This window comes from Protopterus annectens, chromosome 14.part0 (genome assembly GCF_019279795.1).
Source record: "Protopterus annectens isolate FY-2018-M chromosome 14.part0, PAN1.0, whole genome shotgun sequence".
Classification (NCBI taxonomy): domain Eukaryota; kingdom Metazoa; phylum Chordata; order Ceratodontiformes; family Protopteridae; genus Protopterus; species Protopterus annectens.
The window spans coordinates 313772958-313785850 of NC_056748.1; the positions used below are offsets into that span (position 1 = coordinate 313772958).

The 12893-nt window shown below is 38.4% G+C and overlaps 1 protein-coding gene across 3 annotated transcripts in view; it reads left to right on the top strand.

Annotated features, from left to right (window-relative positions):
* The window catches only part of CCHR14.PART0H10orf88 (chromosome chr14.part0 C10orf88 homolog), a 495917-nt gene that overhangs the window by 367459 nt on the left and 115565 nt on the right, over positions 1-12893 (top strand). The window lies entirely within an intron of this gene.

The window sequence follows — 12893 nt, forward strand, 5'->3', positions numbered from 1 at the left end:
AAAAAAATAACTATTGAGAGACCTATTGGTAATTGGTTTTACAGGCTAATGAGGCCCCTGGTTTGAATGACAGTAGTATCAGTTCTAAAACTGAGAGCAGCCGGGTTGTAATTAGGTTTTTGAGAATGGATGTTAAGTTTGTGTTCATAACTCAAAGCACCAACACTGCTCCTAGTATCAATAAAGGCTGTCCCTCCATCAAATTCTTCTATTCAGAAAAATATGTATCAAATAATGTCAACTCCAAATAATTTATGCAGGCAGGCTCCACAATTTAATTCAAAATATATTAAAACAAAAACAATACACAAAGCAGATTAAGAGCTTTCATCTCCCCTTGGGAGACTTCATGAGAATCATCTGCCACGATAACTTTGCACTTGTTATACTAGTTAATTTCACTCCATTTGTCAACCAATTAATTCAGAAATGTTCCATGGATTAACCCGTTGTGAGTCAGTTGTATGGTGCAACTATATAACAACTGTGAATATCCATATAATTATAAATCATACAAATGTGTAAAAAATAATAAAACACTAAAAAAAAATATATATATATTGTATAGTGTGTTTTAACAAATTTACTCGTACTTCATAAATGCAGACCAAAACCTTTGAACCCAACAATGTAAAAACAAAAACATAGCAATATAAAAATATTAATAGTATAATCTCCCCTTGGGTAACATTTAAAGAACCACCAATTCTCTGAGGGAAAACATATTGCACCACTTATTAAAAACTAATGAATAATTGTCATACTTACACAAAGGTATGTAAAAAATATATAAATATGTAAATAATTAATTTATACATTGTGCAGACATTTTAAATGGAATAAAATATTAAAAACTGTATAATTTGATTAGTTAAAATAGTCATATGTACAATAAAAATGGATCGTGTGTAATAAAGTTGCTGAAGTATTAAATATGAAATGTGTGTAATAAAGTTGGAGTATTAAATATGAAATATTAAATATTAAGTATCGCCAATTAATGATATAAAAATATATAAGTAAGTATAAAATATTATATAAAATGATACTATTAATCATATGATTAATTCTGTGTACCCTTAATAGGTTTTGACTACCCGTAGTGCTTTATTACCATAAGCACTTTTATTAGTGTCCTTGGTTTATAAATCACACCTTTTTGGGTTAGCTGAAAGTAATTTCAAGGCAGGTGTGATGGAGACGTGGTCATTCAAGCCAGGACTGTTGCATGTATCCAGCCTTAATTGCCAAATCATTTCTCGAAATTCTAATTGGGTCTCCCAGTCACCCCCTCTCTCACTATGCTTAACTTCCTCTAACACCCAAAATTTGTAATCTGTGTCTTTGTATGCCAGTAGATGTCTGTATAGGGCATTATTTTCATTCAGTACACTAAATATACTTCTCCTTTCTTATAGCAACTGGAATTTTGAAACTAATGCTAGGTATATCTAGTTCTTTTGCTCCCGCTATGAATGGACACTACAAACACCTTCCACGCTTACAGGTGCCAAGTTTTTGACACGTCTCCCCTCCCTCCATTTGGGGTGGCTATGGGTTCAGCATGTGCTCCCATATACGCCAACATTATAATGTTATATTGGGAGCAACAGTTTGTATTCAAATCTATATTCTACCAATGTATGTTTGGGTATTACCAATTTTTGGATGATATATTCATTTTATGGAATGAACTAATCAATTGATACCAGAGTTAATGAGCTATTTGAACCACAGTATAAGTTTTATACAATTTACATACAAAGCTGGTGTAGATGAAGCACACTGTTTGGATGTGAAGTTACAGAAAGAGTTTATAAATAAGGTCTATAGGTTCAGTATATATAGGAAAGAATGCTACTCTAACTCATACCTACATTATGAGAGTGATCACCCACGCAATCTTAAAAAGAATATTATCAAGGGGCAGATGGTTAGAATAGCAAGAATGACATCAGATAAAACGGAATTCATGAAATAAATAGATATTGTACATAAATGTTTGGTGAGAGGGGATATCCCGATGAATTGATCGTTTCTATTTAGAGGTTTGGTGGAAAGATAGGGTACAACCTACCTTCCACTATTGACCAGTGGGGAGATTATTGGAGGTAAGAAATGTTGGGTAACTCCGAACAAATCACAACACAACTTCCCTACTTGACACTGACATACTATACAGAAATAGGTTGGATTCAAAAATGTATAAATGACATTTGGTGTATGTTTAGTAGGATGCCTACTAGAGTGGAAGTGTTTCAAAAACCAGTGAGATACAGTTTTAAAAGTAATTTTAACTTAAAAAAGATATTGGGGAAGAAAAAGGATGATTGTAGAGGGGCGACATGTCAAAAACTTGGCACCTTTAAGTGCGGAAGGTGCTCCCAGTGTCTGTTCATAGCGGGAACAATAGAACTAGATTTACTTAGTATTAGTTTCAAAATTAAGAGTAAAATGTATTCCAGTTGTTATACGAAAGGAGTAGTGTATTTAGTGTACTGTAAGGTCTGTTGGGCATATTATATTGAAAAGACAGTGTAAATTAAGACTACACATATGTGAACATATGATATTAATAAGAAGAATGAAAGTAATGCCCTATACAGACACCTATTGACATGCAAAGATGCAGATTACAAATTTTGGGTATTAGAGGAAGTTAAGCATAGTTCGAGAGGGGGGTGACCGGAAGACCCGATTAGAATTTAAAGAAATGATTTGGCAATTAAGGCTGGATGCATCCAACAGTCGTGGCCTGACTGACCACGTCTCCATCACCCCTGTCTTGAAATTACTTTCAGGCTTAATATCAGAGCTTTGGCCGGCTAACATCTACCTGAAATCAGCTGGACGTAGTAGTGAATTTAATTACACTTTTATCTGCTTTTTGCATATAGTATTGTATTTAATTTATTTATGTGTGTTTTTCACTGAATATTAACTCAACTGAAATTGTGGCTATCTCTCTACAGAGTACTTTTTAAAATTTCTGTGTTGCCATTGATAGCAGTGGGGGATAGTTTCAGCTCATCACTAACACCCTGTCTCGCCTTATATAAGCGGTACATTTTGAGTTATCTCTGCTTAATATTAGAACTTTGGCCGGCTAATATCTACCTGAAATCAGCTGGACGTATAAGTGAATTTAAGTGCACTTTTATCTGCTCTTTTGCTTATAGTATTGTATTTAATTTATTTATTTGTGTTTTTCACTGAATATTAACTCAACTGAAGTTGTGGCTGTCTGTCTACAGTTAGTTCCCCACCCACCCTCGCTGCTGTTGTTTTGGTATTGATGTTGCTGGCTTTGAAACTGCCCGCCCCTCTTGTAGATTTGTATTTTGATACTCCTTCTGGGCCCATCTCATTTGCTCACTCAACTGAGTGCAGTGAGATCATATTCTGATTTCAGGCACTCCTACTGTGTACAAAGAGAGCATTTGGGAAGGGCAACCCCTGTAGCCTCTTAATCCTGCTCTATTCCTTCCCTAAAAAAAAAAAAATATATATATATATATACATATTTATCTTCTTCATCTGCTCTTACTGTAACTGTCTTAGTTGCTCTTCTGCGTGCTGTTATCTGTTCATGCGTGCTGTTATCTGTTCATTCGCTCTTACTCTGCACTTATTACTGCTTGTTAGTAGCCTTCTAATTTACTGCCTTCTGCACTTGTTTTTTTGTCATTTGTTAATTTAATTGCATTTATTTGAACTGTATTTGCCGTAGTGTTGCTACATGCTCTGGTGTGCTGGCCTGCACTACAATTTATATTGTATTGACTGCTGTTTTAGCTGCTTTTCTGTAACAAAAAAATAAATAAAATTCTAAGCTTGTTTCCTGCCATTCCTGTAACTAGTCAAGTCCAGATACAGATTTTTGGCCCAGAAATTGCAGTTTATTTGGCTGTTTGGGCAGTTTTCCATCTCTTTCAACTTGCTGGCTTAAAAGGCTACGTTTGTACTTGTTCCCCGCCTTTCCTGTAACTAGTCTAGTCCAGGTACAGATTTGCTGTATTCCATGACTCTTTGTAAGCTTCTGAGCCCCCAAAGCCTTTCTGCGTTGGAGGGAAACCTTCTAGCTTGTCAGTGGGAGTGGTAAGCACTAGGCAGCCTGTTTACCATGGGAAGAGTGGGCTTTGGCCCTGAAATTGTAGTTTATTTGGCCGTTTGGGCAGTTTTTCATCTCTTTCAACTTGCTGGCTTAAAAGGCTATGTTTGTACTTGTTCCCCGCCTTTCCTGTAACTAGTCTAGTCCAGGTACAGACTTGCTGTATTCCAGGACTCTTAGTAAGCTTCTGAGCCCCGCAAGCCTTTCTGTGTTGGAGGAAAGCCTTCTAGCTTATCAGTGGGAGTGGTAAGCACTAGGTAGCCTGTCTACCACGAGAGGAGAGGTTATTGGCCCAGAAATTGTAGTTTATTGACCATTTGGACAGTTTGTCCGTCTCTTTCAACTTTCTGGTTTAAAAGACCACATCTGCTCTTGTTTCCCATCTTTCCTGTAACTAACCTACTGGTAGCACTAGAAAGCCTTAAAGTGATACAAGCCTTCTAGCTTAGGAGAGAGACTTTGGAGTGATTAAGTATCAGTTTTCTCTTCTTTCTTGCTGTACTTAACTGTTTTCCACCTAAACGCAGATTTTCCAGCATTTATTGTGATTTAAAAGCTTTTTTTTCACATATTGTACTTATTTGACTGCCTGCACTTCTAAAAAGTTTTTTGTTTAAATAATTTGTTTAACTGTTGTAGGCTAAACAGTAAAGTGTGATAGCCTTTTCTGATCGTTTGTAGTAGTTTAAAGCTGTTTTAAGTGTATTTTTGACTGTTTTTGCCTTAACTTTTCAAAAAAAATCCTTGTTTCCCGCCTTTCTAAGCTAGTATAGTCCAGTTTTCAGGCTAGTGCTGAATTCAGGGCTGTGATACTAGTTTCTGAGTTGCCCATACCTTACTTGGATAGAAAAAAAGTGTGTTCACCTGTGAGAGAGGGGAGCTTTGAGCAACCTATCTGTCCCTGGAGGAGTGGTTCCAGCCCAGAAGTTAGTAGTTTATTGGCTATTTTGGGCTAATTTCTCTCTCTTTCATTTCCCTACTGTAAAACCACGTTTGTACGGCTTTGCACACCGGGCAGTGCCAGTTAGCTACGGTTAAATTATTCCCAGCTCCACTAAGTCTCCTCTTCAGTTTTTCCCTTGAAACTAGTCTAACTCTCAACATAAGCACTCAGAAAGCATCTTACATCCCAGCACTTGCTCAGACCCAATAGCAAGCACTAATATACCCTGACACTGATTGCCCAGCAGGGAAGGCTATTTATTCACCCCTCACCAACCAAGCAGCTCACCCCTACTATTCAGGCATGACCAAAGGGCAACTTCACGTGCACTCTCCAGTCCAGCTGGTGAATCTGGGTATCCTGAGGCAATGTTACAGCTGCCTCATGTACACAGACAACCCTCTCCTCCTACCACAAAACACTAACATATGCGAGAGATGCAATTATACAGCCAAACTGGAAGCTAAACTGTCTCCACCCAAGACTGGAACAGACAGTCAAGAGGCGAAGGTTAACACTTGCACCACAACTCCAGCCGCACACAGACTCGGAGGCTCTAAATAAAAACCTGCATAAGCATCAGAGACCTCCAAAGCAGGCACCCAAACAACCTGCACTTCCCGTCACAAACCAGACAACACATAAAACACAAAATCAGTGTGCCGCACAATCACAGCCCTTAAGACGAAATAACATACCTAACACACTAGTAATAGGTTACTCTATAGTCAGGCACACTGACGTCCCACTCACTAGGCTGGACAAGCAGGGGGTTACTGTTAACTGCCTGCTGGGAGCCAGAATCCGTCACATAACACAAGCACTAAGGTCACTCCACAACAAGTACAAATATGACTCTATCACCTTCCTGAGACACTGGAAAACATGAAGATCCTACCAAACACCCTGATATTGGGCGATTTCAATTACCCTACCATTCACTAGGAAAGCTACTAGAGTACAAATTCCCAGACCCAGCGCTTCCTGGAATTCATCAACTCAAACGCCCTGGATCAGCTGATAAACTCCCCCACCAGAGGTGAAAGCATATTGGACCTAGTCATCACCGACATGGGCGACAGGTGTTCCACACCGGAGGTCAACCCGTCACTGGTTAGATCAGACCATAAACTAATCACTCTGGATGTCCACATTCCACCACCACCCCCAACTAAGGAAACCACAGTAAAAAACTTTTCTAAAGCAAACTTCACCTTACTTAAGACAGAGGTGGTAAGTCTCACAGCCCCCACGCTAAAGGATAATGCTGCCCAAGATGCAGAAACCTTTACAAATGTGTGAGCACCTACAAAGAAGCATGGATCGTGCCATCCCTAGCAAAACCAAGACTCACTCCTCTAAGAGAAGGAAACCAGTTTGGTGGACCCCTGCAATCAACAGGCTATACAATAGAAGGAGGAAACTAGTTCAGAAAAAAAGCAAATCCCAAGAAGGAAAGACATCAGTATCCGTAAGAAACTGAGGTCCCTCATGAACTCTTCCAAGGCTAACTTTGAAAGAAAAATAGCCAAGGATTCAAAAGATAACCACAAAGCCTTCTTTAGCTATGTTAAGAATCTAAGTGGCAATTCGCAGATATGCACTGAACTAGTGCAAAATAGTACAAAATATACTGAACCTACTGATATTGCCAACATTCTGGCAGATAGATTCAGTGCAAACTTCACCCCCCCCTCTCACCTCCAAAAGGGCCCACAACAGTACTGGAAAAGTGTAGTGTTCCAAAAAATCACAGACGCACAGGTGAAAACAGTTCTTTCAAAAACCAAAAACACAGTGTCAATGGGGACCAGATGGTGTCCCAGGCTGCGTCTTGCACGAAGTAACCCCCCACCTAAGCACGCTGCTCAACCTCAGCCTCTCCACAGGCTACGTGCCCATAGAATGGCGCACAGCAACGGTTATTCCTCTCCACAAAGGAGGGGCCACAACTCACCCTGGTAACTGTCACCCCATAAGCCTGACTAGTCTGGTCTGTAAGGCTATGGAGCTCATCATCGTGGAACTCATTAACAAAGACATTGGGAACCTCCAAACACTTAACCCGACCCAGTTCGGATTTGTTAAGGGCAGATCATGCCTACTAAACCTGGTTGACTTCTTCGAGACAGTCACCAAGGCCATAGACGAGGAAAAGGTGATGCACACAGCCTACCTTGACCTCACCAAGGCTTTCGACACAATTCCCCACTCGGGTATTACAGAAAAACTCACCAGCCTGAACATAAACCCCTACATCACGAGATGGGTTGCCAACTGGCTAACAGGCAGAACTCATGTGGTAAGAATAGCGGGCTTTAGGTCTGACTCTAAATCAGTCACAAGTGATGTCCCGCAAGGCTCAGTCGTGGCACCCCTACTGTTCAGCATATACTTCTCAGAAGTACAGGCAAACACAGGAGGACTATGGCTAACCAAGTTCACAGATGATGGCAAACTGGGAGCCATAATTGACTCTCCGGCTGACACGGGCATCCTCCAAAAGGGCCTTACTGAGATGGACACCTGGTGTCAAAATCATGGCCTCAAGCTAAATGCCAAAAAATGCATAGTCATCCCATTTGGGAAAAACAAAACACCCACAAATTACCACATAGGTGGCAGCCCCCTTAATACAGAAGAGGTAATAAGAGATCTGAAGACCCAGGTAGATAGTCATCTCTCCTTTGACATTCATATTGCCAAAATAGTTAGGAAATCCTTCTATGTGGCCAGTCTAATTACTAAATGGTTCGCATCTAGAAGTAGAGGTTATACTGCCCCTCTACTTGTCGCTCATTAGACCCATTAAAGAGTACAATGCTCCATTTGGGATGTACCTCACAAGACACTTCCAACAGCTGGAAAGACCACAAAAGTACATCACCAAGAGGATTACTGGTCTCAAACATATGTCCTATGCAGCCCAACTGAAAAAACTCCGGCTGTACTCCGTGGCATATCGCTTACTCTGAGGTGATCTCTGCCTGACTTACAAAGCCATGTCCAACTCAGAATTGATGGGCATGCTGCACCTAAAGAAATTCAAGTCACTGCGAGCCACGCGCTCTAGTGAGCTAAACCTCACCACAACAATAAATAGAACATGCTGGAGGGATAGATTCCTGTCACAGAGACTCCCCATGCTTTGGAACAAAATTCCAAATTACATCAGGCAGAGCCCCTCACTAACACTCTTCAAGAGAAAGCTTGATGAGTGGATGGGTAACAGAAAATACACCCCTTGGATCACTTCATTGGCTCTGCTTGACAGAGGATCAGTTAATTAATCAATGGGGCGGCGAAAGCCGACACTCTAGCTAGGCTTATAAATGCCCTCAGGCAGATAGCCTATTACTTACCTATGAACCTGTTTATAAACCAAGGACACTAATAAAAAATACTTATGGTAATAAGGCACTAAGGGTAGTCAAAACCTATTAAGGGTACATATAATTCATCATATGATTCATAGTATCATTTTATATACTTTTTTATACTTTATTTGCATATTTTTTATATTTGTCATTAATTGGTGATACTTAATATTCCATATTTAATACTTCAACTTTATTACACACATGATCAATTTTTATTGTACATATGATTAACTATTTTAACTAATAAAATTATACAGTTTTTAATATTTTATTTCATTCAAGATGTCTGCACAATGGGTAAATTATTTATTTACATATTTATGTTTTTACATATCTTTATATAAGTATGACAATTATTCATAAATTTTTAATAAGTGGTGCAATATGTTTTCCCTCATGGAATTGGTGGTTCTTTAAATGTTACCCAAGAGGAGATTTTACTATTAATATTTTTATATTGCTAGGTTTTTACATTGTTGGGTTCATGGTTACACAGTTTTTGGTCTGCATTTAAAACACACCATATATATATATATATATATATATATATATATATATATATTTTTTTTTTTTTAGTGATTTATTATTTTACACATTTGTATGATTTATAAGGATATTCACAGTTGTTATATAGTTACACCATACAACTGACTCACGAAGGGTTAATCCATGGAATTTTTTTTTAATTAATTGGTTGACCAATGGAGTGAAATTAACTAGTATAACAAGTGCAAAATTATTGTGGCAGATCATTCTAATGAAGTCTCCCGAGGGGAGATAAAAGCGCTTAATCTGCTTTGTGTATTGTTTTGTTTTTAATATATTTTGAATTAAATGGTTTTGTTCGTGGAGCCTGCCTGCGTAAATTATTTGGAATGGACATTATTTGATACCTATTCTTCTGAATAGAAAAATTTGATGGAAGCTCAGACTTTATTGATACTAGGAGCAGTGTTGGTGCTTTGAAGTTTGTTTTAATCTTTACTCATTCATTTTTCATTTATACTTCATTTTTCTATTTTTTTTATTAATTTTAGGGTATTTTGTATTTTATATTCAATACTGTTTGTCCTTTTAGCATATGTATTAATTAGACCACTAGATGGCAGTGTTGCATGGGAATTGAAATTAGATTATTTCATTTAAAGTTAATATGTTGCTGTTTTAAATACATATACGTTTAAGACACAGAGCCTTGAAATTTAATTCAGCCTGCTTCATTCATTTTTTATTTTAGTGTTTTCCACTTATTTAAAATAGTTTTTATGGTGATTGCTTATTTTTTAAACAGGAAGTTATTAATAGGATTATTTATGATATGGTTAATTGAATGATTGTTTTTAGATGCATTTAAAAGGAAGGGATGTATGGGATAAATAAAAGAATCTAAGGAAGTCTCAGTATTAGGGATGAAAAATGCGTTGATAAAGTTAAGCATTTAATGTTAGTTCATTTTATTTTGAACGTTAATTAAAGTTTTGAACGGTTTATGGAAAAAAGTATTGCTGTTGATGTTTATTCCTGCACCTCTACAGTGCTTCTGTATACTTATAGTTCATGTTGGCATGCTTATGCTGTTAGCACTTATTTCCTTTTTGGGTTTTTTTGACCCATTTATTTGCTAAATCAACTTTGAGATATAACTGTTGATGACTTTCAGGAGGAAGAAAAACATCTTACACCAGAGTGCTATTCATCATTGTCCACACAACCCAGTCAGTGAGTTCTGCATACACGATATCTTGTGTTTGGGCAAGTCTTTCCAAGTACAAGGCTGCCCTTCTCCTGTCTTATCACTAATCAAGTTCAGCGCAAGCAGGCTGCAGCCAGTCACCAGCAGTTATGTTTGTCACTTGATCACCTTTATCTTAAATTTCTTGGTGGAGATCAAATAGAACATAATCTTTATCCTATACTCCTTATGGGTGGTTACTGGAGCTTTCAGTTTTTAGAACTTTCTTCTGCCAACCCTGCCTAGCTGTTGAGTTCTCACCCCACTCCAAAAGAGCATGCACTGGTACAGTATAGAAAGGCCAGTTAAGCAAGTTGTTCTGCATGGAGTAGAACTGTCATACTGTTTTTGATTGAATGTAATCCTCAAACTTCATATTTTTCCAGGGTGATTATATATTTGAGTTCCTTATTTACCCTTGCCGATATGTCCCAGATTATCATCAGAAAGTCCTGTGGACCAACCCACTTGTTTTGATTAACTGTTAAAGGGAGATAAGGGGCTATGGTGATCCCCATCTTGAAACTCCATGCTATTTCCCAATGATTCAGGCAAGTGCTTGAAAGGTAGTATATTCAAAGCCTGATCCTATAGTAAAGAAGAACAGAGTTTGTCATCCCTTCTTGGCAGATTATTTCACCAGGCATGGTATTAACACTACTTTTCTTAAGGTAATGAATGACCTCCTAATGGTGAGACATCATTGTTTCTACTGATATCTGGTCCTACTTGATCATTTGCCTGCATCACTGTATCCTTTTGAATGCCTGTAGATTTCCCTGGAATTTTATATACGTGATCTGGTTTGTATCTTAACTTTGAGTGTAGTCAGCCGGTAGAGCTGGAAGTTAATTCTTCATCTTACTCTTGAGACCACTAATGTCCTAACGGTTTCAGTGTCAAGGGCTGGCTAGTTATAATACGGGAAGCAAATTTGGAATTTTACAAGACTTGAGAAATATGCAAATAATTTAAACCCTTTTTCAGAAAAGCCGTTGGTGAAACTTTTCCAAATGTAGAAGAGACAACAGTTTGAACACACCAGAAGTCTGATGCTGTGGGTTCATGGCTATCACTATAGGACGGATATTGGCAAGCATTTAGTCTTCTCAGCTTTGATAATTTTTTTCAGGCCATCCTAATCCCTCCCTTATACAATGATTCTCAGGGCCAAAGGACCACATCACCAGGTATCTTCACCTACACAAACATTTGTATAGCTAGATAACAGGTCCGTCCATGTCATCCTCTCATTTTTTCTTGGATAAGTCTCTCCAATTCCTAACTTCCATTTTTGTGTGAACTTGTGATCTCCATTTTACTGGTCATTCTGTTCCTGTTTTCCAGTATTGCTGCAAAGGTTACCTCAGTTTTTTCTCCCTCTCCTTGCACATTTGGCACCATCTTGTTTTCAGATGTAAATAGGATTTACATCGGTATTCTTTTCATATATTGTGGCCTGAAAATTGTGAGATGGGGCACTTTTGTTGCCATTTCACTTCATTATTTTCTTGTGAAAATTGCACTTGCTGTTTTTGTGAAGTGGTTATTGTTTTATATAGACTGTCGTTCCTTGGTTACTGTAATGGACAAAAAAAAAGATGTGAATAATAAATAATTTAAGCTGTGCTAGTGGGGAACTAAGACACCTTCCATAGATAAGTGTGCTAAGTGTTTAAAATGTGTGGGTGAATCTCAGTTTTTGGTAGACTACTCCAGTTGTGAATCACTTAAGCCTTCAACTATAAAATATAGAAAAGCTTGTTCATAGTTAGAAAAATGAAATGTTCTCCTGATCTAATCAACAAGCCCCCTCCACCAGTTACTTAAAGCCCAGGTCCTCCATAGAAGTTAACGCCCACTAAACAGGACCTTCACCAGCTGAGATCTTTAAGTGTTGCTTCTCCTCCAGAAGCTCTTATTGCAAACATTATTTAAGACTTTGATCAGTCAGTGTAATCTATGTGGCTGCAGAACCTGAGTTGCTGATGTCTCATCCTGTTTTTTTTTTTTTTTTTTTTTCCATGTCCCTGTACTCAATTAGTATTGATCTGGACTGTACTAAAATTTGGCAAGTTTTTTTCTGGCTTTGCAACAAGTGTGCACCCAGGTTATCTTCCCTATCAAGAGTGGGGCAGGTCCAGGTACCTTTGCTTCTAGGTGTTGGTGCCTCAAGCCCTTCTTTTTTATTCTCTGGTTTCGGTCCTAGTTATGTTAACACCAATGGTAAGTTCCCTTTGATGAACCCCTTGAGGGTCACCAGTAACCCCACTCTCAAGGTTGTTGCCTTCTTGACACAAAAATATTTGATGTTGAGTGCCTGAAGGCCAGGGGATGTATCTGTGCTGATATCAGGATGATAGCATTGTTCCACTGTATTCAGCATTCATCAGACCTATCATTGAGTACAATGCTGCATTTGGTATGCACCTAACCAGGCATATCCAACAACTGGAACATCCACAGAGGTTCCTCATTAAAAGAATACAGGGCATAAGTAAAATGTCCTATGCAGACTGCCTCAAGGCCCTATCCCTGTATTATGTCTCCTACAGACTTTTAAGGGGAGATCTATGTCTGACATACAGGGCATTGTCAGACCCGCTTTGATGGACCTTTTGCATATCCGCAAAACAAAGCACCAGAATTACCCGTTCTAAAGACTTGAACCTTGCCTTCGATATAAATAGGACCTGCTGGAGAGATAGGTGTGTATCCCAGAGACTA